Source organism: Lagenorhynchus albirostris, chromosome 2 (genome assembly GCF_949774975.1).
Source record: "Lagenorhynchus albirostris chromosome 2, mLagAlb1.1, whole genome shotgun sequence".
Taxonomy (NCBI): Eukaryota; Metazoa; Chordata; class Mammalia; order Artiodactyla; family Delphinidae; genus Lagenorhynchus; species Lagenorhynchus albirostris.
This window is the reverse complement of record NC_083096.1, coordinates 135,316,507-135,343,716: the sequence shown is the minus strand read 5'-3', so window position 1 is coordinate 135,343,716 and position 27,210 is coordinate 135,316,507. Positions and strand designations below refer to the sequence as shown.

The 27,210-nt window shown below is 39.9% G+C and overlaps 1 pseudogene; it reads left to right on the top strand.

Moving 5' to 3' along the window:
- The window catches only part of LOC132515539 (bridging integrator 3-like), a 46,451-nt pseudogene extending 20,416 nt beyond the window's left edge, over positions 1 to 26,035 (top strand).
- The last annotated feature ends 1,175 nt before the right edge of the window (positions 26,036 to 27,210 follow it).

The window sequence follows — 27,210 nt, the reverse complement described above, 5'->3', positions numbered from 1 at the left end:
CCATTTCCTTAATCTTAGTCTCTGCCAGCTTACAGAATCTAGTTCTGTGGTGGGGGCACTCTTTTCCGGGGGATAAAGTAGAGTTCTACTAAACTGATTGTTGTAACTACCATCGAGCCACTTTGGACTTCTCACAAGTGAGTAGACCAGGAGGCTAAGAAGAGCATTACTGTACTGGCTGTGGCAATTTAACCTACCTGTCACTATCAGGAGAAAGGGTGACTGCTATACTAATCCAGAGGAATCACTGGGGTGTCTCTTCATACTTCCATGCCTGGTAATGACTATGGTCAACTACAGCAAACATACTTGAACAAGGACAGAGCACTTAGTTGCTATCTCTTAGGTATTAAAGTCTGGGTCACCCCACTAGGCAAATGACCCAGATCAGCTAACATGCTAGACAAGGGTGAGGGGAATCTAGGGTGGACAATTGATAAAGGAGTTGAATATCAATTTTGCCCTTTAGACAAACTACAGCAGTAGGGCTGTAACTTGTACAAACTCTCTTGCTTTCATGTTCCAGGATATTACAACTGGCCACCATGTTGAATGTGAATTATTGGACCTCTCCTCTCAGAGGAGTGATAACACCTTCATGTATATATATATATATATATATATATATATATATATATATATATATATACTTAAAAAGGATATATATTATAGCCCTGGAGATTCTTAGGACAGGAGAGAACAAATGGATCTCAGTGGTGCAAGAGGCTGTCAGTGGCCAAATTAAAATTTCCTTTGGAGCTCAGTGTTTTTCTGGATGGATTCACCAGTCCCTGTTTGAACTTTGCTAATCCATTCCTGTGTTTTTGTTACTTTCACCAGATCCTTTTGAATCCATCCCAGATGCTCCCAGCAAGCTCACACTACAACTCGCTACCAGCAGAGACAGAACCTACATCTCCCTGGTTAGCTCACATTAATAATCAATGAGCTAAGTGACTCAAACCACTAACTCATAAATACATAACCTTAAGGAGACTTAAAGATAAAACAGCACAATAGGAACAATAACAGAACACTGATTTGGCTGGTGGTGCATCACTAGACATTTTATTAATCAATTATTAAGTGCCAGACATTGAATTATATAAAAATATACAATAAGGCACAGATTCCTCACTCAAGAAGGTAACAGTCTTGCAAAAGTGATAAGAAAAATAATGGCAATATAAACTAAAAAGATTCACAGACACTAACAGAGTTGAGAACAAAGCAATTTTGGGATTTTTCAGGGTCTCAGGAAAGGCTGCAGAGGAGAGCTATTTAGAAAACTAGCAGCTGTAAATTTTCATTTCTTTGTTGGAGGTTTGAGAGATGACATGGAAATCCTATGGTAGACAGAAAGTTCCTACTGGTTAAAGTGTTCCATTAGGACATGCTGTTATACTTCGGAGTGTTATAGGATCCTTCTGTTCTTTCAAGTAAGAAAGTCTACTTTCTGCATGCTCCCACAGGGACATTTATTGAAATCTGAGGCAGATGTGTTATCTCATCAAGTTGTATGCTGGGGTGAGCAGGGGAAAGCTGAGCCCAGTGCCTCTCAAGATAGCAGTGCCCTTTGTTTGAGTCAAAGAGACCATCATATCCTCAGTTTTGAATCATAGTTAGCACCAATTGCTCATAGCCATTTCAGACCATTTTGGGTTTCATTGTGTGGACACCAGCATGGAGCTTTCATTTTTGCAGCTTGGAGTTTACATGAAACTCAGCAAGAAGACAAAAATTATAGGAGGAAGTGTGGTACCAAATGTATCTTTCATAAAGATAAGAAAAATAATTTTGGCTCTTTCTTGATATATTTTTCTAGTTTCTAGTTACACTTGTGAATGTGTTTAAAAGTTTACTTTTATTTCTCCCCCAACCCCTTTTTCATCATCATGTACATTAGACAATTAATTATTATTGGTTCAGTCCTTGCCTAGCCCAGCCAACTCTTAGAGAGAATGAAGGCATCTCATGGAATTAGAGGAGACTGAAATAAGAAAAGATGGAAATCTGCTTCTGGCTGTTTTAGGAAGCTTGTGGATTGCAGGAAAGCCACCAGGATATCAGTGCCTGCATTGAGGCATGTGGCTGCCAATGAAACACTAGGACTTATTTCAGGTTTGCAATATCTGTGGTAGGCACAATTCTAAGAGTAACCTCGATGATCTTTCTCCCTGTATAATAAGTGCCTTCCCTTTGAATGTGGGTATAACCTGTGAATATGATGAGATATCACTCCCATGATTATGTTACATGATTATATGGCAAAAGGAGGTTATCTGGGTGGGTCTAATATAAAAACATGAACCCTTAAAAAGCAGAGAGTTTTATGTGGCTGGTATCAGAAGAAGTCAGAAAGATTACAAGTATAAGAAAGATTCCATGACCTACTACTGACTTCAGGGGGCCATATGATGAAAAATGTGGATGGTTTCTAGAAGCTGAGTACAGCTTGAGCTAACAGCTAGCAAGTGATGGGGACTTTAGTCCTACAACCGGAAATAATTGAATTCTGCTCATAACAGGAATGAGCTTGAAAGAAGTCCCTGAGCTGCAGATGAGAACACAGCTGGCTCATATCTTAATTTCAGCTTGAGCAAAGGACTCAGCCATACAGTACCAGATATCTACCCTATGGAGCTGTGAGATAATGAATAGGTGTTGTGTTAAGCTACTAACCATGATGGGCTTTTTTTCAACAGTAGAAAACTAATATAAAATCCAAGGGTGGAAATAGTTTGAACTGCAGATTTACAGTCACATGTGGGTTCATCCTGAGCATTATTTCTTACATGCTGGGTGACTTCAGGCTTAATTTCAGATATTTATTTCCTCATCGGTAAAAGGGATAGAATAATACCCACCTGACTCCTGGGACTGTTACTACAATTAAATGAGATACAGCTTATAAATACAATGCCCAGCTTATAAATACAATAACATAAATGTTATTTCCCACTCTGAAGTAAGATTGACCAGGGCAATCCATTCAGAAGAGATAGAAAAAGCCTATGTTAGATATTATGATTTGTAGGAATTAGAACTGTATACATCTTTGGAAGGGGAGGAGGAGAGAGCTCAGAAGAGTAACATTTAAGTATTATACAGGGTAGTGAAGCACATGATTCTCCTGATAGTTTGGAGCCAGAATAGAGCCCAAGAGTTCTAGGGTTAATGCTAAGACTTAGTGACTCAAAGCCAGGAGCCATAGAGTCCCACACATTCTGGTCTAGATGGGACTGAAAAATCTATAGACCGGCACTGGTGCCAACATATGTCCCCAGGAAAAAGTCTTTCAATTCATTTATTTATTCATTCATTCATTCACCAAATATTAATTGAGCACTTGTATACATGGTAATCATACAGTGTACTGAGTTACAGCAGTGAACAAAACATGAAAATTTCTGCCCTCTTGGACTTTATTTTAGTAGGGAGATGCAGGCAATAGACAAGATGGTTTGTCAGATGGTGATAAGCACTGAGGAAAAAAAATAAGTCCAAAAAGGAGGGTAAGAAATGTAAGAAAAGAGGCCCCCCTCAGACCACAGCTTTAAGTAGGGTAGTGAATGTATGTCTCACAAAGGAGGGACCATGAAGCAAAGATCCAGTCGATGAGGCAGATGAATATCTGGGGAAACCACACTCAAAGAAGAGGAAGCCTGGCTTAACAAGCTCTCCATGATCTGGCTCCAACTAAGCAAAACAATAGCATCAGGGTAGCTCTTTTCACAGTGCCCAGACAACATGTACCAATCCAGTCAAGAAGGTGTTTAAGCAACAATATTTGACTCCCAGAGTTTGAATAGAGCCCAGCAAGATGTCTGATAAGGTCTCAAAAGCACATTTAGCTAAATATCTCCATTCCTGGGTGTTATTTAAATCCTTGCTATGTGGCAGGCAGTGTCATTAGTGCTGAGAACAACTCCTCGGTGAATAAGTAGATAGGGTCTCCTATCCTTAAGGAGTTGACTTTCTGTAGAGAGTAGAGGAGGCACATTAAACACAATTGACAACCTCATTATAAATTGTGATGAAGGACGGACCTTCAGGATGGCGGAGGAGGAAGACGTGGAGATCACCTTCCTCCCCACAAGTACATCAAAAATACATCTACATGTGCAACAACTCCTACAGAACACCTACTGAATGCTGGCAGAAGACCTCAGACTTCCCAACAGGCAAGAAACTCCATGCATACCTGGCCATGTGGCTGACAGGGTCTTAGTATTCTGGCCGGGTGTCAGGCCTGAGCCTCTGAGGTGGGAGAGCCAAGTTCAGGACATTGGACCAAGAAAGACCTCCCAGCCCCATGTAATATCAATCAGTGAGAGCTCTCCCAGAGATCTCTGTCTCAACGCTAAGACCCAGCTCCACTCAACAACTAGCAAGCTCCAGTGCTGGACACCCCATGCCAAACAACTATCAAGACAGGAACACAGCTGCACCAATTGGCAGAGAAGCTGCCTAAAATCATAATAATTTTACAGGCACCCAAAACACACCACCAGACGTGGTCCTGCCCACCAGAAAGACAAGATCCAGCCTCATCCACCAGAACACAGGCACCAGTCCCCTCCACCAGGAAGTCTACACAACCCACTACTGAACCAACTTTACCCACTGGGGGCAGACACCAAAAGCAATGGGAATTACGAAGCTGCAGCCTGCGAAAAGGAGACCCCAAACACAGTAAGTTAAGCAAAATGAGAAGACAGAGAAATATGCAACAGATGAAGGAGCAAGGTAAAAACCTACCAGAACAAACAAATGAAGAGGAAATAGTCTATCTGAAAAAGAATTCAGTAATGATAGTAAAGATGATCCAAATCTTCAAATTAGAATAGAGAAAATATAAGAAACATTTACAAGGATCTAGACGAACTAAAGAGCAAACAAACAATGATGAAAAACACAATAAACGAAATTTAAAATTCTCTAGACAGAATCAACAGCCGAATAACTGAGGCAGAAGAATGGATAAGTGACCAGGAAGATAAAATAATGGAAATAACTACCACAGAGCAGAATGAAAAGAATTGAGGACAGTCTCAGAGACCTCGGGGACAACAGTAAATGCAACAATGTTTGAATTATAGAATAAGAGAAAAAGAAAGGGCCTAAGAAAATATTTGAGGAGATTATAGTTGAAAACTTCCCTAATATGGGAAAGGAAATAGTCAAGTCCAAGAAGTACAGAGAGTCCCATACAGGGTAAATCCAAGGAGAAACGCACCAAGACACATATTAATCAAACTATCAAAAATTAAATACAGATTGGTTCAAGGTGGTAGAGTAGAAGGACAAGTTCTCACTCCCTCCTGCAAGAACACGGAATCACAACTAACTCCTGAACAAACATTGACAGGAAGACACTGGAACTCACCAAAAGAGATAACCCACATCCAAAGACAAAGGAGAAGCCACAATGAGATGGTAGGAGAGGTGCAATCACAATAAAATCAAATCCCATAACTGCTGAGTGTGACTCACAAACTGGAGAACACTATTACCACAGAAGTCCACCCACTGGAGTGAAGGTTCTGAGCCTCACATCAGGCTTCCCAAACTGGGGGACTGGCAACAGGAGAAGGAAATCCAAGAGGATCAGACTTTGAAGCCTAGTGAGATTTGATTGCAGGACTTCGACAGGACTGGGGGAAACAGAGACTCCACTCTTGGAGGGCACACACAAAATAGTGTGTGCATGAGGACCCAGGGGAAGGAGCAGTGACCCCATAGGAGACTAAACCAGACCTACCTGCTAGTGTTGGAGGGTCTCCTGCAGAGGCGGGGGGTGGCTCTGTCTCACTGTGAGAACAAGGACCTAGCAGCAGAAGTCCTGGGAAGTACTCCTTGGCGTGAACCCTTCCAGAGTCAGCCATTAGACCCACCAAAGAGCCTGGGTAGGCTCCAGTGTTGGGTTGCCTCAGGCCAAACAAGAACAGGGAGGGAACCCAGCCCCACCCATCATCAGTCAAGTGGAATGAAGTTTTACTGAGCTCTGCCCACCAGAGCAACAGCCAGCTCTACCAACCACCAGTCCATCCCATCAGGAAACTTGCACAAGCCTCGTAAATAGCTTCATCCACCAGAGGGCAGACAGCAGAAGCAAGAAGAGCTAGAGTCCTGCAGCCTGTGGAACAAAAACCACATTCACAGAAAGATAGACAAGATGAAAGGCAGAGGACTATGTACCAGATGAAGGAACAAGGTAAAACCTCAGAAAAACAACTAAATTAAGTGGAGATAGGAAATCTTCCAGAAAAATAATAAAAAAAATAATGATAGTGAATATGATCCAGAACCTTGGAAAAAGAATGCAGGCAAAGATTGAGAAGATACAAGAAATGTTTAGCAAAGACCTAGAAGAATTAAAGAACAAACAAACAGAGATGAACAATACAATAACTGAAATGAAAACTACACTAAAGGAATCAATACCAGAATAACTGAGGCAGAAGAACGGATAAGTGACCTGGAAGACAGAATGGTGGAATTCACTGCCGCAGAACAGAATAAAGAAAAAAGAATGAAAACAAATGAAGACAGCCTAAGAGACCTCTGGGACAACATTAAACACAAAAACATTTGCATTATTGTGGCCCCAGAAGGAGAAGAGAGAGAGAAAGGACCTGAGAAAATATTTGAAGAGATACAGTTGAAAATTTCCCTAACATGGGAAAGGAAATAGCCACCCAAGTCCAGGAAGCGCAGACAGTCCCATACAGGATAAACCCAAGGAGAAACATGCTGAGACACATAGGAATAAAATTGACAAAAATTAAAAACAAAGAAAAATTATTGAAAGCAGCAAGGGAAAAATGACAAATAACATACAAGGGAACTCCCATAAGGTTAACAGCTGATTTTTCAGCAGAAACGCTACAAGCCAGAAGTGAGTGGCATGATATACTTAAAGTGATGAAAGGGAAGAACCTACAATCAAGATTACTCTACCTGGCAAGGATATCATTCAGATTCGATGGAGAAATCAAAAGCTTTACAGAAAGCAAAAGCTAAGAGAATTCAGCACCACCAAACCAGCTGTACAACAAATGCTAAAGGAATTTCTGTAAGTGGGAAACACAAGAGAAGAAAGGGACCTACAAAAACAAACCCAAACCTATTAAGAAAATGGTCATAGGAACATATATATCGATAATTACCTTAAACATGAATGGATTAAATGCTGCAACCAAAAGACACAGGCTCACTGAATGGATACAAAAACAAGACCCCTATATATGCTGTCTACAAGAGACCCATTTCAGACCTAAGCACACAAACAGACTGAAAGTGAGGGGATGGAAAAAGATATTCCATGCAAACGGAAATCTAAAGAAAGCTGGAGTAGCAATGCTCATATCAGATAAAATAGACTTTAAAATAAAGAATGTTAGAAGAGACAAGGAAGGACACTACATAATGATCAAGGGATCTATCCAAGAAGAAGATATAACAATTATAAATATATATGCACACAACATAGGAGCACCTCAGTACATAAGGCAACTGCTAACAGCTAGAAAAGAGGAAATTGACAGTAATACAGTAATAGTGGGGGACTTTAACACCTCACTTACACCAATGGACAGATCATCCAAAATTAAAATAAATAAGGAAACAGAGGCTTTAAATGACACAATAGTCCAGATAGATTTAATTGACATTTATAGAACATTCCATTCCAAAACAGCAGATTACACTTTCTTCTCAAGTGCACACAGAACATTCTCCAGGATAGATCACATCTTGGGTCACAAATCAAGCCACAGCAAATTTAATAAAATTGAAATCACATCAAGCATCTTTTCTGACCACAACACTATGAGATTAGAAATGAATTATGGGGGAAAAAAATGTAAAAAACACAAAAACATGGAGGCTAAACAATACGTTACTAAATAAGCAAGAGATCACTTAAGAAATCAAAGAGTAAATTAAAAAAAATACCTGGAGACAAATGACAATGGAAACACAAAGATTCAAAACTTATAGGATGCAGCAAAAGCAGTTCTCAGAGGGAAGTTTATAGCTATATAAGCCTTCCTCAAGAAACAAGAAAAATCTCAAATAAATAATCTCAAATAAACAATCTAACCCTACCGGAACCCTACAGGAACCCTAAAGGAACTAGAGAAAGAAGAACAAACAAAACCCAAAGCTAACAGAAGGAAATAAATCATAAAAATCAGAGCAGAAATACATGAAACAGAAACAAACAAAACAATAGCAAAGATTAATAAAACTAAAAGCTGGTTCTTTGAGAAGATAAACAAAACTGATAAACCATTAGCCAGACTCATCAAGAAAAAGAGGGAGAGGACTCAAATCAAAAAATTAGAAATGAAAAACAAGAAGTTACAACAGACATGGCAGAAATACAAAGCATCCTAAGAGACTACTACAAGCAACTCTATGCCAATAAACTGGACAATGTGGAAGAAATGGACAAATTCTTAGAAAGGTATAACCTTGCAAGACTGAACCAGGAAGAAATAGTAAATATGAACAGACCAATCACAAGTAATGAAATCGAAACTGCGATTAAAAATCTTCCAACAAGCAAAAGTCCGTGACCAGATGGCTTCACAGGTGAATTCTATCAAATATTTAGAGAAGAGCTACACCCATCCTTCTAAAACTCTTCCAAAAACTTGCAGAGGAAGGAAATCTCCCAAACTCAGTCTGTGAGGCCACCATCACCCTGATACCAAAACTAGACAAAGAATCTACAAAAAAGAAAATTAAGGACCAATATCACTGACGAATATAGATGCAAAACTCCTCAACAAAACACTAGAAAACAGAATCCAACAACATATTAGAAGGATCATACTCCATGATCAAGTGGGATTTCTCCCAGGGATGCAAGGATTCTTCAGCATATGCAAATCAATCAGTGTGATACACCGTATTCACAAATTGAAGTAGAAAAATCATATGATCATCTCAATAGATGCAGAAAAAGCTTTTGACAAAATTCAACACCGATTTATGATAAAAACTCTCCAGAAAGTTGTCATAGAGGGAACCTACCTCAACATAATAAAGGCCATATATGACAAACCCACAGCAAAAACATCATTCTCAATGGTGAAAAACTGAAAGCATTTCCTCTAAAATCAGGAACAAGACAAGGATGTCCACTCTCACCACTATTATTCAACATAGTTTTGGAAGTCCTAGCCACGGCAAGAAGAAAAAGAAGAAGAAAAAGAAAGAAAAGGAATCCAAATTGGAAAAGAGGAAGTAAAACTGTCACTGTTCGTAGATGACATGATACTCTACATAGAGAATCCTAAAGATGCCACCAGAAATCTACTAGAGCTAATCAATGAATTTGGTAAAGTTGCAGGATACAAAATTAATGCACAGAAATCTCTTGCATTCCTATATATTAATGATGAAAAATCTGAAAGAGAAATTAAGGAAACACTCCCATTTACCACTGCAACAAAAAGAATAAAATATCTAGGAATAAACGAACCTAGGTTGACAAAGGACCTGTATACAGAAAACTATAAGACACTGATGAAAGAAATTAAAGATGATACAAACAGATGGAGAGATATAACATGTTCTTGGATTGGAAGAATCAACATTGTGAAAATGACTATACTACCCAAAGCAATCTACAGATTCAGTGCAATCTCTATCAAAACACCAATGGCATTTTTTTACAAAACTAGAACAAAAAATCTTAAAATTTGTATGGAGACACAAAAGACCCCGTATAGCCCAAGCAGTCTTGCAGGACAAAAACGGAGGTGGAGGAATCAGACTCCCTGACCTCAGACTATATAACAAAGCTACAGTCATGAAGACAATATGGTACTGGCACAAAAACAGAAACATAGATCAATGGAACAAGATAGAAAGCCCAGAGATAAACCCAGGTACATATGGTCACCTTATCTTTGATAGAGGAGGCAGGAATATACAGTGGAGAAAAGACAGCCTCTTCAATAAGTGGTGCTGGGAAAACTGGACAGGTACATGTTAAAGTATGAAATTAGAATACTCCCTAACACCATACACAAAAATAAACTCAAAATGGATTAACGACCTAAATGTAAGGCCAGACACTATCAAACTCTTAGAGGAAAACATAGGAAGAACACACTTTGACATTAATCACAGCAAGATCTTTTTGATCCACCTCCTAGAGTAATGGAAATAAAAACAAAAGTAAACAAATGGGACCTAATGAAACTTAAAAGCTTTTGCACAGCAAAGGAAACCATAAACCAAATGAAAAGACGACCCTCAGAATAGGAGAAAGTATTTGCAAATGAATCAATGGACAAAGGATTGATCTCCAAAATATATAAACAGCTCATGCAGCTCAATATTCCAAAAACAAACAACCCAATCCAAAAATGGGCAGAAGACCTAAATAGACATTTCTCCAAAGAAGACATACAGATGGCCATGAAGCACATGAATCGCTGCTCAGCATCACTAATTATCAGAGAAATGCAAATCAAAACTACAATGAGGTATCACCTTGCACCAGTGAGAATGGGCATCATCAGAAAATCTACAAACAACAAATGCTGGAGAGGGTGTGGATAAAAGGGAACCCTCTTGCACTGTTGGTGGGAATGTAAATTGATAAGCCACTATGGAGAACAGTATGGAGGTTCCTTAAAAAACTACAAATAGAACTACCACATGACCTAGCAATCCCACTACTGGGCATATTCCCAGAGAAAACCATAATTCAAAAAGACACATGCGCCCTAATGTTCATTGCAGCACTATTTACAATAGCCAGGTCATGGAAGGAACCTAAATGCCCATCGACAGATGACTGGATAAAGATGATGTGATAATATATACAATGGAATATTACTCAGCCATAAAAAGCAATGAAATTGGGTCATTTGTAGAGACATGGATGGATCTAGAGACTGTCATACAGAGTGAAGTAAGTCAGAAAGAGAAAAACAAATATCGTATATTAATGCATATATGTGGAACCTAGGAAATTGGTACAGAGGAACCGGTTTTCAGAGCAGAAATTGAGACACAGATGTAGAGAACAAACATATGGACACCAAGGGGGGAAGCAGCGGGGGGTGGGGTGGGGGTGTGTTGAATTGGGAGATTGGGATTGACATGTATACACTGATGTGTATGAAATGGATGACTAAGAAGAACCTGCTGTATAAAAAAATAAATAAAATTCAAAAAAAAGATTAAAGAATGTATTTATGTATCCCATACAAAAGTATACTATATAAAGAAGATCAGTGATTCTCCTGAAAAAGTGCCAGGGAAAACAGCTTATTTTGAATAAAATATTTTCTTCCATTAAAAAAAAAAAAAGAAAGAAAAGAGTCATGTACCACAATGTTCACTGCAGCTCTATTTACAGTAAGCAGGACATGGAAGCAACCTAAGTGTCCATCGAGACATGAACAGGTAGAGAAGATGTGGCACATATAACAACGGAGTATTACTCAGCCATAAAAAGAAACAAAATTGAGTTATTTGTAGTAAGGTGGATGCACCTAGAATCTGTCATACACGGTGAAGTAAGTCAGAAACAGAAAAACAAATACCATATGCTAACACATATATGTGGAATCTAAAAAAATATGGTTCTGAAGAACCTAGGGGCCAGAAAGGAATAAAGACTCAGATGTAGAGAATGGATTAAGGACACGGAGAGGGGGAAGGTTAAGCTGGGATGAAGTGAGAGAGTGGCATTGACATGTATACATTACCAAATGTAAAATAGATAGCTAGTGGGAAGCAGCTGCATAGCACAGGGAGATCAGCTCGGTGCTTTGTGACCCATTAGAGGGGTGGGATAGGGAGGGTGGGAGGGAGGTGCAAGAGTGAGGGTTTATGGGGATGTAAGTATACATATAGCTGATTCACTTTGTTATACAGCAGATATGTAAAAGAGTATATATATAAATATATATATGTATAACTGACTCACTTTGCTGTACAGCAGAAACTAACACAACAATGTAAAGCAATTATACTCCAATAAAGATATTTTTTAAAAATTGTGATGAAAAAAGGAAACAAGGAAGAGCATGAGGTAGAGACTTGCAGGGTGAAGAGCTTGTTAATGTAGAGTAAAAGAAGAGGGACTTGGAGAAGATGAAATTGAAACTGATTCACCAGTGTGGGAGTGGAGCTGGCAGCCTGTGCAAAGGTGTGAGGCCTAGGGCACTTGGGAAAAGAGTGGAGTTACTGCGACTGTCTTCAACACTTGACAGATAGATTTGGGTGCATCTAAAATGATCTCCAAGAAGCACTATTCAACAATAGTCAAAAGCTAGGAACATCCAAATGTTCATCAGCTGATGAATGGGTAAACAAAATGTGGATCTATACAATGGAGCATTATTCAGCCATATAAAGGAATGAAGTACTAATTCATGGTATATTGTGGGTTAATGTGGAAAACATGATGCTAAATGAAAGATGTCAGCTATTAAATACCACAAATTGTATGATTCTATTTTTTTATTAAATTTTTTTTTGAGTATAGTTGCTTTACAATGTTATTTTAGTTTCTGCTGTACACTAAAGTGAATCAGTTATATATATATACTCTTTTTTAGATTCCCTTCCCATTTAGTTCACCACAGAGCACTGAGTAGAGTTCTCTGAGTTTATAGTAGGTTCTCATTAGTTATATATTTTACAAATAGTATCAATAGTGTATATATGTAAATCCAAATCTCCCAATTCCTCCCACCCTCACCCCCTTTCCCCCTTGGTATCCCTATATTCATGCTGTACGTCTGTGTCTCTATTTCTGCTTTGCAAATAAGATCATCTATACCATTTTCTAGATTCCACATATGCATGTTAATATATATTAGTTTCTCTGTTTCTGACATACTTCACTCTGTATGACAGTCTCTAGGTCCATCCACGTCTCTACAAATGACCCAATTTCATTCCTTTATATGACTGAGTAATATACCATTGTATATATTATCACATCATCTTTATCCAGTCGTCTGTCGATGGGCATTTAGGTTCCTTCCATGACCTGGCTATTGTAAATAGTGCTGCAATAAACATTGGGGTGCATGTGTCTTTTTGAACTATGGTTTTCTCTGGGTATATGCCCAGTAGTGGGATTGCTGGGTCATATGGTACTTCTATTTTTAGTTTTTTAGGGAACCTCCATACTGTTTTCCATAAGGGCTGTATCAGTTTACACTTCTACCAACAGTGCAAGAGGGTCTCCGTTTCTCCACACCCTCTCCAGCACTTCTTGTTTGTAGATTTCTTCTTTTGTGTAGATTATGCCTATTGTATTTTATTTTTAACAATTCTTTTAACATCTTTATTGGAGTATAATTGCCTTACAATGGTGTGTTAGTTTCTGCTTTATAACCCAGTGAATCTATACATAAAAGTATATCCCCATATCTCCTCCCTCTTGCATCTCCCTCCCACTTTCCCTATGCCACCCCTCTAGGTGGTCACAAAGCACTGAGCTGACCTCTCTGTGGTATGTGGCTGCTTCCCATTAGCTATCTATTTTACATTTGGCAGTGTATATATGTCTTTGCTACTCTCTCACTTCATCCCAGCTTACCCTTTCCCCTCCCTATGTCCCCAAGTCCATTGTCTATGTCTGTATCTTTATTTCTGTCCTGCCCCTAGGCTCTTCAGAACCTTTCTTTTGTTTTTAAGATTCCATATATGTGTTAGCATATGGTATTTGTTTTTCTCATTCTGAATTACTTCACTCTGTATGTCAGACTCTACGTCCATCCACCTCACTACAAATAACTCAGTTTTGTTTCTTTTTATGGCTGAGTAGTATTCCATTGTATATATGGGCCACATCTTCTTTATTTGTTCATCTGTCAGTGGACACTTAGGTTTCTTCAACGTCCTGGCTATTGTAAATAGAGCTGCAATTAACATCATGGTACATGACACTTTTTGAATTATGGTTTTATCAGGGTATATGCCCAGTAGTGGGATTGCTGGGTCATATGGTTGTTCTATTTGTAGTTGTTTTTTTGTTTTTGTTTTTTTTTGTGGTACGCGGGCCTCTCACTGTTGTAGCCTCTCCCGTTGCGGAGCATAGGCTCCGCACATGCAGGCTCAGCAGCCATGGCTCACAGACCCAGCCGCTCCGTGGCATGTGGGATCTTCCTGGACCGGGGCACGAACCCATGTCCCCTGCATTGGCAGGCAGACTCTCAACCACTGTGCCATGAGGAAAGCCCCTATTTGTAGTTTTTTAAGGAAACTCCATACCGTTCTCCATAGTGGCTGTATCAATTTACATTCCCACCAACAATGCATGAGGGTTCCCTTTTCTCCACACTCTCTCCAGCATTTATTTTTTGTAGATTTTCTCTTTTTTTTTTTGCGGTACGCAGGCCTCTCACTGTTGTGGCCTCTCCTTTTGTGGAGCACAGACTCCGGACGTGCAGGCTTAGCAGCCATGGCTCACAGCCCCAGCGGCATGTGGGATCTTCCCAGATGGGGGCACGAACCCATGTCCCCTGCATCGGCAGGTGAACTCTCAACCACTGCACCACCAGGGAAGCCCTGTCTGTAGATTTTTTGATGATGGGTATTCTGACCAGTGTGAGGTGATACTTCATTGTAGTTTTGATTTGCATTACTCTAATGATTAGTGATGTTGAGCATCGTTTCATGTGTTTGTTGGCAAGAAGATATACATATCTTCTTTGCAGAAATATCTATTTAGGTCTTCTGCTATTTTTGGATTGCATTGTTTGCTCTTTTGATATTGAGCTGCATGAGATGCTTGTAAATTTTGGAGATTAAATGGAATATCATTTTCCATCCCCTCACTTTCAGTCGTATGTGTCCCTAGGTCTGAAGTGGGTCTCTTGTAGACAGCATATATACGGGTCTTGTTTTTGTATCTGTTCAGCCAGTCTATGTCTTTTGGTTGGAGCATTTAATCCATTTACATTTAAGGTAATTATTGATATGTATGTTCCTATTTCTGTTTTCTTAATTGTTTTGGGTTTATTATTGTAGGTCTTTCCCTTCTCTTGTGTTTCCTGCATAAAGAAGTTCCTTTAGCATTTGTTGTAAAGCTGGTTTGGTGGTGCTGAATTGTCTTTCCTTCTGCTTGTCTGTAAAGCTTTTAATTTCTCCGTCAAATCTGAATGAGATCCTTGCCTGGTAGAGTAATCTTGGTTGTAGGTTTTTCTCCTTCATCACTTTAAATATGTCCTGTCACTCCCTTCTGGCTTGCAGAGTTTCTGCTGAAAGATCAGCTGTTAACCTTATGGGGATTCCCATATGTTTTACTTGTTTTTCCCTTGCTGCTTTTAATATTTGTTCTTTGTATTTAATTTTTGATAGTTTGATTAATATGTGTCTTGGCCTGTTTCTCCTTGGATTTATCCTGTATGGGACTCTCTGTGCTTCCTGGACTTGATTAACTATTTCCTTTCCCATATTAGGGAAGTTTTCAGCTACAATCTCTTCAAATATTTTCGCAGTCCCTTTCTTTTTCTCTTCTTCTTCGGGGACCCCTATAATTCGAATGTTGATGTGTTTATTGTTATCCCACAGGTATCTGAGACTGTCCTCAATTCTTTTCTCTTTATTCTGCTCTGCAGTAGTTATTTCCACTATTTTATCTTCCTGGTCACCTATCCGTTCTTCTGCCTCAGTTATTCTGCTGTTGATTCCTTGTAGAGAATTTTAAATTTCATTTATTGTGTTGTTCATCATTGTTTGCTCTTTAGTTCTCTGAGATCCTTGTAAACGTTTCTTGTATTTTCTCCATTCTATTTTGAGATTTTGGATCATCTTTACTGTCATTACTCTGAATTCTTTTTCAGGTAGACTGCCTATTTCTTCTTCATGTGTTTGGTCAGGGGGGTTTTTACCTTGCTCCTTCATCTGCTGTGTGTTTCTCTGTGTTCTCATTTTGCTTAAGTTACTGTGTTTGGGGATATCTTTTTTGAAGGTTGCAGGTTCATAGTTCCCGTTGTTTTTGTTGTCTGCCCCCAGTGGGTAAGGTTGGTTCAGGGGCTTGTGTAGGCTTTCTGGTGGAGGGGACTGGTGCCTGTGTTCTGGTGGATGAGGCTGGATCTTGTCTTTCTCGTGGGTGGGACTGTGTCTGGTGGTGTGTTTTGGGGTATCTGTGACCTTATTATGATTTCATGCAGCCTCTCTGCTACTGGGTTGTGTTGTGTTGTTGTCTTGCTAGTTGTTTGGCATAGGGTGTCCAGCATTGTATGTTGCTGGTCCTTGAGTGGAACTAACTAGGTCTTAGCATTGAGATGGAGATCTCTGGGAGAGCTTTCGCCATTTGATATTATGTGGAGGTAGGAGGTCTCTGGTGGACTAATGTCATGAACTCCGCTCTCCCACCTCAGAGGCACAGGTCTGGCAGCTGGCTGGAACACCCAGACTCTGTCAGCCACATGGCCAGGCCCTTGGGGAGTTTCTTGCCTTTTGGGAAGTCTGAGGTCTCTGCCAGGGTCCAGTAGGTGTTCTATAGGAGTTGTTTCATATGTAGATGTATTTCTCATGTGTTTGTCGGAACGAAGGTGATCTCCACGTCTTACTCCTCCACCATCTTGAAGGTCTCTACCCTGTTTGTATATTTTTTAATGATGGCCATTCTGACTGGTGTGAGGTGATACCTCATTGTTGTTTTGATTTGCATTTCTCCAATAATTAGTGATGTTGAGCATCTTTTCATGTGTTTTTTGGCTGTCTGTATGTCTTCTTTGGAGAAATGTCTATTTAGGTCTTCTGCCCAATTTCTGATGTTGTTTGTTTTTTTGATATTGAGCTGCATGAGTTTCTTATACATTTTGGAGATTAATCCTTTGTCAGTTGCTACGTTTGCAAATATTTTCTCCCATTCTGAGGGTTGTCTTTTTGTCTTGTTTATGGTTTCCTTTGCTGTGCAAATGCTTTTAAATTTAATTAGGTCCCATTTGTTTACTTTTGTTGTATTTTCATTACTCTAGGCAGTCAAAAAAGATCCTGCTGTGATTTATGTCAAAGAGTGTTCTGCCTATGTTTTCCTCTAAGAATGTTATAGTATCTGAACTTACATTCAGGTCTTTAATCCATTTTGAGTTTATTTTTGTGTATGGTGTTAGGAAGTGTTCTAATTTTATTCTTTTACATATAGCTGTCCAGTTTTCCCATCACCACTTATTGAAGAAGCTGTCTTTTCTCCATTATATATTCTTGCCTCCTTTGTCATAGATTAGGTAACCATATGTGCATGGGTTTTTCTCTGGGCTTTCTGTCCTGTTCCATTGATCTATATTTCTGTTTTTGTGCCAGTACCATACTGTCTTGATTACTGTAGCTTTGTAGTATAGTCCGAAGTCAGGGAGCCTGATTCCTCCAGCTCCATTTTTCTTTCTCAATATTTCTTTTGCTATTTGGGGGTCTTTTGTGTTTCCATACAAATTGTAAAATTTTCTGTTTTAGTTTTGTGAAAAATTGCTTTGGTAATTTGCTAGGGATTTTATTGAATCTGTAGATTGCTTTGGGTAGTATAGTCATTTTCACAATATTGATTCTTCCAGTCCAAGAACATGGTATATCTCTTCATCTGTTTGTGTCATCTTTCATTCCTTTCATTAGCATCTTATAGTTTTTGGTGTATAGGTCTTTTGCCTCCGTATGTAGGTTTATTATGTAAAACCTTCAGAATAGGAAAATCTGTAGAGGCAGAGAGGAGGTTATTAGTTGCAAGGAGCTGGGGAAGGGGGAAATAGGAAGTGACTACTAACAGATATGTGGTTTCCATTTATGATTAAGAAAAATTATGGAACTAGATAGTGGTAATGGTTGCACAACATTGTGAATGTACTTAATGCCACTGAACTGTACACTTCAAATTGTTGAAATGGTAAGTTTTATGTTATTTATATTTTACCTCAATAAAAATGTAGTAAAGAAATGATATCAAAGGCATATCTGTCTGTAACAACTCTAACTTTCCAGTTTACCAGACTTCTTACACTTCAGTTCACATGCTTAGAAAGCAGGCAATGGATAGCAGAAGTGGGTGGACCATATTTTCTGTCCCTCTCAAACCACTTCCTCTCTCTTGCCCCTTTGAAACTACAAAAAAATTGCATGATTTCCCTCCTTCTCTCTTGAAAAACATGTGTACAGGGAAAAACTGTACCACCTTACAGTTTCACCATAAATAATGAATGCCAGAGGCAATAATATATCATATAGCAGCTGTTTATGCTTCATATCATCTGTGGGCTCTCAGAAGCCTCTCCCAGGTCTTACTGGTTTTGTTGTTATTGAACTGTGTTCTTTTTCAGAATGTGTGCTTCTAATCATAACTTTAAGGTCAACATCATTTCTGACTGGTAGCATAAAAGTTTAACAAGTATGACTAAACCATGCCTGGCTTCCTAGTTTTATTTTCCAGTATGTATCAGAAAGCATACTAGCAGGAGATCAAATGCTCAGGGTGAGCTTCATGGTAGATGTTGTAGAGGTAAAGACCCTATATCTTCTTCCAAGAAGCTAGAACGGGAGCAGGCAAAAATATTAACCCTTTAGTGAATGGACAGTGATATCTCATTGATTCATAAGTTCTAGGGCACCTTCTTATGCACTAGCATGGGGCTATAGAGAAAGCACAGGCTTTGGAGTCAGACAGCTGTTTTAAAATCCCAGGTCATCCATTCAGCTAACTGTTGGACAATGGACAAACAACTAAATTTCACTGAGCTACAATTTTCTCATCCATTAAATGGGATGGTTGTTAAAAGAAGTAAGAAGTATATATCAAAAGCAACTAGCACAACATAATATCTCATAGGAAACACTCAATAAATGGAATATTGATTACTCAATAAAAATATTAATATTGGCCAGAGCAATAACCAGAAACTGCTTTTCAGGGAAGAAAGTAAGCAATTGTTTAAAGTGGTGATTCACTAATGTAGAGAAGACAAAGACCAGCTTTAGCCAAATTCAATTTCCTTAATAGATATAGGCCTATTCTGATTGTCTTGTGTGAGTTTTGGAAAATTGTGTCTTTCAAATTACTGGTCTATTTCATCTCGGTTATCACATTTGTGGTCATCGAATTGTCCATAGTATTACTCCTTAACCTTATAATGTCCATAGGATATGTAGTAACGTCCCCTCTTTCAGGATGGAATGTTCATTTACAGATTGAAGAAGATTAAGAGAGAATGAATATTTGGAGGGAAGATCATCAAATCCCCAGTTTTGGGCTGGTTAAATCAGAGATACGTATAAAACATCTAAATGGAGAAGGTGAGTAGCAGTTGAATAAACAAGTTACAGTTTAGTATATCCTGTCAGCCTTTCAGTTTGAAGAAGAGGGAGGGGTGAACTGTATCAAATACTGCTGGTGGAGCAACTAAAATATGGAGAAGTTTAATCTTTCAATTGAGCAGTCTTGGAATTTGCTGACAAGAACAGTTTCAATGGAGTTGTGGCTCAAAAACTTGATTAGGGTGGATTCAAGACAAAGTGAGAGGAGAGGAATGGAGAGTGAGGAAAGTAAACTCTTCAGAGGAGTGAATTAGTTTGAATCCTCTGAGAAGCAGATTCCCAGATGAAATTAAATGTGCAAGGATTTTATTAGGAAACATACCTGTGTTAGAGAAAGTGGGGAGAGAGCTTAAAAAGATTGGGATAGTCCTTCAACTGCTTGTAAGTCTGACCTTCATGAGGGAGAAAGGGACTGAAGGTTGGATGGACACGTCATAGACTACCACGTGGCTAAAGGACATTTCCGTAAGGCTATCAGAGAGTTGTAGCCAAAGGCATCAGAGGAGTCTTATTTAGTGGACTAAACGTACCTGCTTTAGTGTTCCTGCTATACTTGGCCACTGACTAAGTCACCTGTGAGAAACATGGCCTTGGTGCAAGTGTAGAGGTAGATTTTAGAGCATAGCAATTGGGTTCTTGGTCAGTTACACTCCCTGTAGTTGGAGGTCACCAGATGCATTCTCACAGCCACCGTAAGGATTTTTTTCTGTAAAAGGGGAGAGGGAAGTACATGGAGGAAAATATGTTCTCTTTATAAGATGGGAAAATTTACATGTCTGTGTGATTATGAAAATTTGTGACATAGGAAATAAGGTGGAGAAGTGCAGGAGCTATTCTTGAGTGGGTGACAGAAAGTGGGACTTGGTGTAAAAGTGGAGGGGTTGAAGTCCATAGGGTACATGAAGAGTTTATGCATCATAAGAAAAGCTAAAGAAGAAACAGGTGAATATATTTTCTGATGTGAGCTTGTTAAAGTTATCTTCTGATTGCTTCTTTCTTCTGAGAGAAATAGTAAGCAAGGTCTAAGCTGAGAGGAAGTATGGGAGTAGGTGTCGTGGTTTGGGGAAAGAGAAAAAGGTGTAGAGTAGTTACATAAGAGAGTAGGAGGATGAGTGAAATTAGCATGAATACCAAGCAGTCTTAAAGTTCTGCTTGAGTTTAATGGTCATGAATGTAAAATGAGACCAATCAGCAGGGTTTTGATTTTTTTCTAATCAGTTCTGCTGTGAGGATGTTGGAGAGTAGGTAGAGAATTTTATTTAACTGGGGTTGGCATTAAAAGTAAATTTTAAAATTTCCAATTTTATATTGTGTTTAATTATATTTTTGTGAGTAACTTTTCACTGCATTAGTTACATTATGGTCAGAGAGGATGGTCTGTATGATGACAATTCTTTGAAATCGGTTGAGATTGCATTATGGCCTAGGACAGTTTTTCATAGAGTCTGCATGTGTTTAAATAGGATGTGTGTTCTCTGACATTGATTCAACACTGATATAGATAGATAGATATTCATTAAATCAAACATGTTAGTTGTGTTGTTCAAATTTTCTAGATCTTTACTGACCTTTGTGCTTAATTTTTCACAGATAATTGTGTTATAATATTCTAATAGGTCATAGGTTTATCTATTTCTATCTAAAGTTTCACTTTCATTCTTTTGCATTACATTATGTTGAGGTTATCTTAAGTCCATATAGATTTAGAATCATTAAAATTACCAGGAATTTAAAACTTACTATTTTGTAATAACCTTTTCTATTTTAAAAAATGTTTTGGACTTTCACATCAGTTTGATTTAATTTTGACATAACTGATATAAATTTCTTTTGGATAGTATTTCCTAAGAAATCTCATTTCATCTTCACAAAAGTCCCTGAAGTGGAACTTAGCATTCTCTCTTCTGCAGCAGGAAAACTGTAGCTCAAAGGGCAAAAGCATCTGTCTCAATGCTAGGAAGCAACAGACCTGGGAGTTGACGTCAGCATTTCCTACTTCTCATGTTACCCTCACTTCAGCACACTGCCTCTGAGGAATTAAGTGGTGAAGCAGAGTGAAGGATAAGGTGCTATAGGGACAGAGCTGAGCACCTGGCAATAGATGAATTCTTCCTGGGAAGAATCTTCCAAGGAAGCATCAGACAGCAGGTGATATTGGAGAACAGCCTTGAATAATTAATACAAGTTCTCCAGGTGAACAAGGAAGGAAAAAGCATTCTAGGCTAAGAAGACATGAGGTATATAATGTAGGTAAGTTTTTGTTCCTTAAAGGAATTAATCTAAACTTTCTATTTCATCTCCAGGCATAAAATAGGTGCTTAGTAAGGGTTTATTGGCTTAATTTTATTTAGTCATTCTCTTTGTTCCATGTAGCAGACATGCTATTTGCCTCTCTAATATTGTCCTACCCTTTCTTCTTAGTAAGATAACCCTAGTTACTATGGAGGCAGCAGTGTGCCCAGATAAAAGACTATGTATGGTTCCCAGTCTCCCTTACAGCTTGAGATATAAACAGAATCTGTTGCGAGGACCTATGGGAAAGTCCCATAAGTGATGGAGAGACAGCTGATCTGTCCCTTTTGCCCTTTACTCTATGTTCTGATTCCTGATTAGAATCATAAATTTATAGTCATGGGTCCAGTGGCTATCTGAGACCATAGGTCAGCTGTGAGGATGGAAACTACATGGTAGTGACAATAAAATTGAAAGGCAGAAGGAGCTTGGGTCTCTGATGACAATGTGAACTCACCATACCAATCCTGAATGTCTATTTTAAAACATATTTTATGTGAAAAATAATGTTTTCTTGTTTATGCCACTATTATTTCTATTCTCTGCTATGAGCAGCCAAATACAATTCTCAACTAATATATTCCAAATTCAGCATCCTTTTCACGAATGTAGGTGACTGGCACATTTAAAAATAATTGTGGCTAGAAATTACTATTTGGAAAATGCACAGAAATACCGAGAGAATTTCCCAGCTGGACCCCATTCCCAAGGAGGATCTCAAAGACAGTTTTATGCCAACTGCATAACCTGGAGGAATTCCAGAATCCCTTCAGGAAGAGAAAGTGGCTGTGGCTGCTGATACTGCTATACTTTAGTGGAAACTGAAAGGCTGGAATGATGACCTTTCAAGAAGAACAAATGTTATTAAATAATGGAGTTTTTCCCACCTCCTACAACAGTCAGTAGCAAAAGGATGAAAAGGGAATCCTATTCTTCTATTAATAACTCCTCAGTCAGTCTCATGCTGAGGAAGCGGAAAGCAACTGTAAAATTAGCAGTTTTGCCTGCAAATTAGCCTCTTGCGAAGCCATAAAAAGAGAAAAGGAATTAAGGAAAATTCTATTAATGGAGTCAAGGATGGAAAACCAAGAGTGATAGGGCATAAATACCCAGACAACTGATACGTATTTTTAGGAAGATATTACCCAGGTTTTAAATAGCTGCTTATAGCTGTGTATGAAGAACATGTTAATTGATAGCCCTTGGATCAGTGTCCTTTCTTAATGGCTCCTTGGAGCAAATCTCTCAGAACTTGAAGAACACAAGGTTTAGGTTGATATTAATAAAAACCACTCTGTCCACCTCTAGCTGAGATATTACTACTCCACTTTAGAATGGCAATGCAGTAATTAGAAAGAGGTTTAACTTCAGAGGCAGACGAAGTTAGGTTTGACTCTGGCTCTGCTCCTTCACTAGCCTGGGGAAAGTCTTTCATCATTCTGTGCCTCTACTTTATCTTCTATCAAAGCAGGTGGTGATTGTGCTTCATTGTGTTAAGAGCATTAAATTAAGTACCATGCAAAGAATTTGGTCCCTAGTAGGTTGTTAGAAAATGTTAGCCCCTTTCTACTTTCCCTTCCTCATTAGAGGGCCAGGGACATCAAACCTTCTCGCAAACCTATACAAAGCAGTTAAATTTAGTTCTGGGTAACTCTCCCCATAAGACGATCAGTCCCTACAGAGGAGCTGAACAAGTTTTCATAATTTATGACTGGTCTCAGGCAACAGGCTCCCATGTGCAATTTTATGAAAATAATAAATCAATATCCAATAATGGGGGATAATCTCAAGAAGGAAACTGAGACTCCTTTAACACTAAAAAGGCAGGAGGCTCCATTTCCAACAAGGAACATAGGCCAGAGACCCTTGAAATTTGTGCAATTTTTTAAAAAATTTACTTTTTATTTGTTTATTTTTGACATCTTTATTACAGTATAATTGCTTTACAATGGTATGTTAGTTTCTGCTTTATAACAAAGTGAATCAGCTATATGTATACATATATCCCCATATCTCCTCCCTCTTGTGTTTCCCTCCCACCCTCCCCATCCCACCCCTCTAGGTGGTCACAAAGCACCAATCTGATCTCCCTGTGCTATGCAGCTGCTTCCCACTAGCTATCGATTTTACATTTGGTAGTGTATATATGTCCCTGCCACTCTCTCACTTTGTCCCAGCTTACCCTTCCCACTCCCCTCTCTTACTTCGTCCCAGCTTACCCTTCCCACTCCCCGTGTCCTCAAGTCCATTCTCTACATCTGTGTCTTTATTCCTGTCCTGCCCCTATGTTCTTCAGAACCTTTTTTTAGATTCCATATATATGTGTTACCATACGGTATTTGTTTTTCTCCTTCTGACTTACTTCACTCTGTATGACAGACTCTAGGTCCATCCACCTTACTACAAATAACTCAATCATTTGTAGGTTTGGTGGTTTCCACAGTCTTAGGCATCTAATACTTAAATTCTAAGAGCAGGTAAGGAGTTTGGGGCTCTGTTGGAGGGCTTGGGTGAGTCTTAGTCACTCCTGCTTTCTTAGTTCAAGACAGTATTTCACACCTGAAACACATTTTCACTCCTAGGTCTGAAAAATGGCAAGATATAGACAAAGCAGTTAAATCCACAATGCACATGGAGGGCGAACACTCTTTGAAAGTGGATAAATCATTGAGAAAGACCTTAACAGCACTTTAAAAAAGTCTTTTTCTGGGCTTCCCTGGTGGTGCAGCGGTTAGGAATCCGCCTGCCAATGCAAGGGACACGGGTTCGATCCCTGGTCCAGGAAGATCCCACATGCTGCCAAGCAACTAAGCCCGTGCGCCACAACTACTGAGCCTGTGCTCTAGAGCCCACATGCCACAACTACTGAAGCCTGCGTGCCTAGAGCCCGTGCTCCACAACAAGAGAAGCCACCTCAGTGAGGAGCCTGCGCACAGCAACAAAGAGTAGCCCCCACTGACCACAGCTAGAGAAAGCCTGCGTGCAGCAACGAAGACCCAATGCAGCCAAAATAAATGAGTAAATAAATTTAATTTAAAAAATATTTTTCTAATTGGTGGCTGTAGCTTATAAGACTGGGCCAATTTAGAAAAATCTAACTGTCCTGGTAATACTCATCAGAGTCACCTCCAAATGTTGTAATGTAATGCCAGAATCATTCCCCTCCAAGCTCTTCATATCTTAAGATCATAGAATCTGGGTTACGTGGGAATCTTAAAAATAAGTAATAATTTAAATTCCTCAACAACATCACCACTGAGTAGTCTTCCTACTTGTGTTTGAGGCACCTCCAGCAACAGAGAGGAACATTCTTCTGAGAGAATCTCTAACATGCTAGGCAATACTTTGCACAGAGGATATGTATTCATTTCCTAGGGTTGCCATCACAGAACACCACAAACGAGGTGGCTTAAAACTATTGAAGTTTATTGTGTCACAGTTCTGAAGGCCAGAAGTTTGAAATCAAGTCAGGGCCATGCTCCCTCTGAAACCTGTAGGGGAGAATTCTTCCCTGTTCCTAACTTCTTACTTCTGCATTGCTACAACCCTACAAGCACCCTTTGTATATGTAATGTTCCATACATATATTTGTGATCCATGCATATGGTTGTGTTGACTTTGTCCTTGGCAGAATTTTCCACTCTAAGTAAAACAAGTCTCCTTAAAAAAAAAAAAAAAAAAAAAAAAAAAAAAAAAAAAAAAGGAGGACCGAGTTGCAGCTGAAGATCCTGGCAGCAGGGCCACATTCATGAACATGAGCTGAATTCCTTCCAAGACTGGTCAGCAGTGGAGAGAGACTGTGAAAAGAAGTATAGAAAACTCCAACAGCTGGAAGAGCAGACCAGGAGGCTGAGAAAGGACATGAAGAAGAGTCCCAGTGCTGACCTGGTCATCAAATCTGCTGTGAAGATGTCCTTAGACTTACTCTCTAATCCCCTCTGCCAGCAAGACCAGGACTTACTGAACATGGTGACCACCCTGGACATGGCCATGAAGTGGATGGATACCTTCAACCAGGAAAAAGTGAACCAGATCTGAAAGACCATTACTGAACCCTGAAAACGTTTGGCAGTGTCTTCCAGAACCTCAACATGGTGGTGAGAAGGTGGTGGGAAGCAGCCTTCCTATATACTAGGACTATAGGTGATTGCAGGCCAAGGTGGAGAAGTATGAGGAAAAGGAGAAGGCAGGGCTGGTGCTGCCCAGAAGACCTTTGGCCTGTATGGGATGACCTTGAAGCCAAGAACAAACAGCTCCTGGATGAGCTGCTGAGGTTCTACAACAGCCAACTCCACTCCTTCCATCTCAGCTTTGAGTCCCTGATCCAAGAGCAGGTCAGGAGACACATAAGATCTTTGGAGACTTGACCCAACATCTTGACCAGCCTGGACACCTGGATGAGGTCTGGGCAGCAGGAGACTCTGGGAGAATGAGACCAAACTGAGGGAGCCCAGAACCCCTCTATTGTGTCTGATGACTAAATCCCTGTTCCCTTCAGAAGATTCCTAGGACACCAGTCAGCCTCTTGAACCTTTGACCTTTTCAAGTTCAGGTTCAGACATCAACCTAGCAGAAGGCCCTCCCTTGGGAGAAGTATGGTACCTGGCAGGTTGGAGGCAGAGGCGGCTCCCACCCTGCCTCACAAGCCCTTTGGAATGAGCTTGGCACCAGGAACCCCGAGCAGGCTGCTGTCTCCCCACCCAACAGCAAGAGCCAGGAGACACAGGTAAGCAGTGTAGAAAACCCCAGGGACTTTCTTATTTCCAAACTGTTCAAAGTATATCCTGGCCTAGAGCCAGAGCAAGCTTCCAGCCTTCAAAGGGCATGGGCTTTCTCAGCTTACTTGAGGTCCTAGTCTTGCCTGAGTGGTTGAGATCACAGTTACCTCCAAAAGAACTATCCTGGGAGTCCACGCATCCTTGTTTCCTTTCCACTTCAAAGAGTCTCCCCTGTCCCGGAAGAGGCCCTTCCCTCCAAGAATGTGTGTAGCTGCGAATTCAGCCTTCCCTCTGAGAGCTGTGGTCCTGCAGCTTTAACAAGCCCCTCACTCCAACCTCCCAGCATGGCAAAGCCTGGTTTAGCCCACTTCTATGCCTTAGGTCAAGTGCAAGGAAGTGCTCCAAGTCTTGTAAGTTCCCTAGGTAACCAGGATTCAACTCATGCAAGTATCCTACCAAACAAAATGTCACAGATGGAGTCACAGCCTCAAAGCAAGGACAGTAGATTTGTGCTGGCAGTTGGGCTGGGTCAGAAAGTGAAAGCTATGTCCTGAGGCGATTCTTCAGGGAAAGGCACTAGGAACAGGCAGTCCCATGGACATCTGGGATGAATTCTAGACACCTTGCAGCTGCCAGGAGGAACAACTGCCTGAGGATGTTCAACAGAAGATGCGTTTGGGTTTGTGCAGCCTTGGACCTTGGTAGACATCGAACTGAGGCCCCAGAGTTCCCTGCCAGAAGCCTGTGTCTCTCTGCTCTGGGTGTTGCCTCATGTGTTCAGTTGACTGAAGACAACAAAGGTGGGGTTCAGGTCAGAGAGTCAAACCACACCTTTGCAGCAATCAGCCCCAAGTGGTCAGGACTAAACTGACAGCTTGCCATTTTTGCCCACACCCATCCT